Genomic DNA, 5,047 nt, shown 5'->3' on the forward strand with positions numbered 1-5,047 from the left:
TATGTTCATTATATAGAATTATATAAAATTATATATATTTTTATATAATTATATATAAAACATTTTTTCTCGATTTGGTTCACAATATTCCTTTCCAGTTCCTTACTCGCATACTCGTTTCTTAATAACATGTCATGTCTAATTTAAACCTTATAAAAAGAAACGCGACATTTTTATTAACTTTGTGTAAGCGAAACATAAAAAGTGCGGCTTTCAATTGCTTACATTTTAATATTGAAACCTCAACCTCATTGCAATTGCACAAATGTAATAACGTCTTCCAGTGAAATACATATAGCATCAATTTCAAAAAATTCTGTTTTCAATTCGCGAGTGTATTACTTTAAACCCAAGGACGTAAAATTATTAAAGGTATTAAGCAGTGAGGATTTACTGGACAATTTTGTTTTCTGAACGCATTGTCAACTTTACACAATGGTGCTCGTGTGTCTGACAGTATTCAATTGTACCTCCGAGAAAAATTGTATTTTCTGGAAAACTCCCATCTCATATAACATCTCATACTAAAGTTACATTTTTATTCTTCTTTTTCATCAGTTTGTCATTATCGTTAAGAGTAGTTATAATTGTTCTTTATCTATTTTATTGTCAGCTGCAGTTTGTTCTTTTCTTGTCATACAGATGATGTCACTTTTATGACCCTAAAAAATTAATAATTTTTTATATATCACATGTGTTATGGTATATTATAATATGGTATATTATATAATCTATTATATTAGTATGATAATATATATTATAAATATATAACAAAAATAGAAAGACAAATGTGAATCTGCAAATGAATTAAAACGTTATATCACGAATGACCTCAGTTCGAATGTGTTCATCAAGTGCCCTTTTTCGCTTATAACTCTTGCCACACATCAAACATTCATACGGCTTTTCATCGCTATGTACATGTGTGCAGTGATCGTTTAGGTTACTTTTAAAAGTAAAAGCTTTGCCGCAAATCTAAAATACAATACATTTATAATTACAGAAAGGTAAAAATAAAAACAATCAAATGAGAAATAATTAGAAAAAATACTAACAATAATTTTGTAGCACATACCTCACAAACATATGATTTCTTGCCTGTATGTATTTTTATGTGTTCTCTTAAGATCTTAGGATGGGCAAATGTAGATGGACATTGATTACATTTATACTGTTTTTGAAAATGAATCTTGTTTATGTGATAACGCAATTCTGGCTGAGTTTTGAAAGCTTTCTCACACATGATGCACTTGTAATTTTTATCAATGCAATGCTTGGCCTCTATGTGTCTTTTTAGAACCGATTTGTAACTACAAAATGACAGTAGCAACATTTATCGTTTGTTATCAATTAATTTAAGCATAGACATCAAATTACCAAATAATTTCTCTAATTTTTGTTCACTTAAGTTGCTCACTTAAATACTCACTTAAATGATATTTCGCAAAACTCGCATTGATAAGGTTTTTGCTCTGCATGAATCGTCTCATGACGACGTAAATACGATCCATACAGAAACGCTTTACCACATTCTCCGCATTTGTGGGGCCTAACGTCAATATGTATGTTTATATTGTTGCAAAGTTTTTGAGATGATAACGTGTTTATCTTTAATAATAAAGAAGATTATTGTTATAAAACAAATGAAAATAACACAAATTATAGCAATCAGTGCTTTGAACGGTCTAGTTGGATTTTAAATGCTTCTATGATTCTGTGTGATTTTATATATCTACGTATGTAATCTTTTGAAACGCTAACTATACTGAATCGCAGTAATATTACGAGTTAAATTGCCTAACAATTTAACAATTTTTTGCTTTTTCGCATCTTCGAACGATCTTAATGGTACTGAAAGTACATATTAGGATCTGTAAATAATTAATTGTTATTGCGAAAAATATTACCTCGGCCGGGAGTCGCACCCGGATCTTTTGCATTCCCTGCAAGCCTTTAGACTATCAAGATTAAATATGAAAATGATAAGATAAAATGTATAATTGTTGAGGTAATATGAAGTTATAAGAAACATTAAAAGTATTAACTATGAACGATATAAGTCTTACCGCACTGGCATACATATTCTTTTGTGCCATTATGCATTATTTTCAACTCAAATATTGCGGAATTTGAGATTGATGGTGTAGTTCCCTTTTTTTTAAATTCAACTTTCAAACTCTTCGGATGTATTTCTGAATTAACTTTATTGTAACGTTCCCTGAATTCTTTTCGTAGTCCTAATGTTCTACATTTTTTGGACATGTATATGTTTTCAAGTTTCCTAAAACTATAAGAAAATATAATTTTGTAATTACATTATAAAGGACTTTGCAAAATCATAGAATTTTTGCCTTCGATGAAATTGGTTGAAACTTTAGTATGTTATAATTCTTGACATATTGATCATAAGTGTCCATAGACATAAAGCTTAAAAATGACTGTTTTTTTATTATAACTGTTTAAAGTTATTAACCGTTTATTTTATTAATGTTTCGAAATCAAGTTTCTATAATAAATAAAGAGATTTTAGATAATAATATGGCATTCACTCTCACCATTTTTATCTTCACTCCCCCCACCACCCCCTCTCTCAATCCCACATACATACGCGTGTTTTTTTATATGAAAAAAATTTTTATTCGAAAAAAGTGCATAAAAATTGAAGTAAAGCTTTCTTATTACATTTGTGCGTGCGTGCGTGTGCGCATGTGTGCGTATGTGCGTGCGTGCGTGCGTGCGTGTGCGTATGTGTTTATGTGTGTGTATATATATATGGTTATGAATTAGTTTATCGCCCGTTCTCAAAATTACCCGGAACGACGTGATCATCGGAAGGCGTTTCATTCTTTTGGAGTTAATTTTCGTGAATCCCCTTACCTCTCACATTTGCAATGCACAAAAAATAAAGAGAAAAGGAAAAAAATTTTCTATCCTGTTGTTATTGCACTTCAGCAAGCATTCGATATTTTTGCACACAGTGCTTCACGCACGGAAACAAACATTCGGGTCGTGATAATCAAGTACTTCGCACGTGAGAGGTAAGAGAACTCACGCATTTACACATACTCAAACGTATGCGTGAAAGAACTAAAAACCTAACAGAATCTAAATGATTATAAAAAATTACTTTGACTTTTATGCTTTTTCATATAAAATTGCGCGCGGGTGTATGTATGGAGGTGGAGGTGAGTGGGGATGAAGTGAGGAAGTTGGGGGAGTGAGGATGAGAGTGGTGAGAATGGATAGCATATTGGCATCTTCATTTATTATCAAAATTTGATTTTAAGACATTAATAAAATAAAACTTCGAACGGCTATAACAAAAAGAATGATCATTTTCAAGCTTTGTGACTTTTGATCAGAGTCAAGAATTATAACATACTAAAGTTTCAGCCAATTTCACCGAGAGCCAGAATCCTACGACTTTGTGCGGAGACTTTTTTTATTGAAGAAATTGTGTCACATCGTCGTTAATATAATTACTTTTCTCATTAAACAGTTTAAAATACTTTGCAAAATGACCGATAAATATATTGTTATAACAATGACTAAAACAGCTGATGTAACATTTATAATTTAGATAATTATCAAAGATAGTACTGATTTAGTGGATACCGAATTGTACATTTTAACAGTAAGGACTATATAAAATATTTGTCGAAGTTAGCCGCGTCATCTTTTAATACTAAATTGATACATTTTGTCGTTAGTGATACTTGATATGTAATTTTACTTTACATATAAACGTTTCTTTATTTCTTTTTAATTTTTATAAATAAAATATGAAATAAAATTTAAAATTTTAAACATAAAACATTAAAAATTATTAAAAATAGTTAACGTAATTCAAACTGACAATGAGTACGAATAGGTACATATATATAAGAAACTATTATCAAGGTTGAAAGCAACATATTGTATAACTAACTAATAAATTAATTAAAAAAAGAAATATTAAGAATAAACCTTATAATTGTTTGTCATTTTATAATCTGATAAATAAAAATTAGAGGATTCAGTGAGCAATGGATTATGGTTAAAATTTATTTTACGGTTTGACGGTGAGTACAGATTAATTCCAAGCAATAAAATTATAATAAAGTGATTGCTGTTATTATAAAAGGTAAAAGGATAGAAGTAGAATGATTTGTTAAATGCATTGAATCATAAAAAAAGAGATTTATAAAATTAGAATGACATCTGAACTTAAATGATAGAACTAAAATTTTTTTATTTAATATTTTACATGCAATGCTTACGGTTTAGACGTAATAATCAAGATTATTACGGTTGAATTTCAAATTATTTGCTGACAACTAACCACATCAAAATCTTGAGAACAACTGAGACTTAAGGTGAACATATATGTATTTACACACACACACACACACACACACGCACACACGCACACACGCACACACGCACACACACACGCACACACATACACACACACACATATATACAGGGTGTACCCTAAGTACGCTAAAAGATTTTAAGGAGTGATTGCTCACACAATTCAAGACTAAAGCCGGTATTCATAATCGATTCTTATTTCAAGAATCTTAAGTACTGTCTTGAATATAAGATTTGATTATGAATATTGGCCTAAAACTTTATATGACAATTTATCGGAAACTGCAAAAAATTTTGCATGCACGAAAACATAGAAATACCTCAGTGAGAAAGTTAATATCGATACGATGTCGAAACGACGTTTTGGATGTGAAAATTAGGCTCTGATAAGGATACAAAATTCGATGTTTGAATTTTGATTTATTTTCAAGTTGTTTTAAACAAATGATAAACAGCTACTCCTGTTACTGTTCCTGTTTTGTTCAATTTTATAATATTATAATTATTGCATATCCTTTAGTAAAATCTCGAAATGAAATCGAAATGTCAATATAATATAATTCTTGATTCATTGAAAAAACTCATCAATTCGACATCGATTTGACGTTAATTTGATTTTTTTTTGAGAAAGAAAGAAATGATTAATCACATTGTGAATAGACCGAATTATTGTTCAAATTGATCACTTCTTTCT

This window comes from Atta cephalotes (assembly GCF_000143395.1).
Source record: "Atta cephalotes unplaced genomic scaffold scaffold00007, whole genome shotgun sequence".
Taxonomy (NCBI): domain Eukaryota; kingdom Metazoa; phylum Arthropoda; class Insecta; order Hymenoptera; family Formicidae; genus Atta; species Atta cephalotes.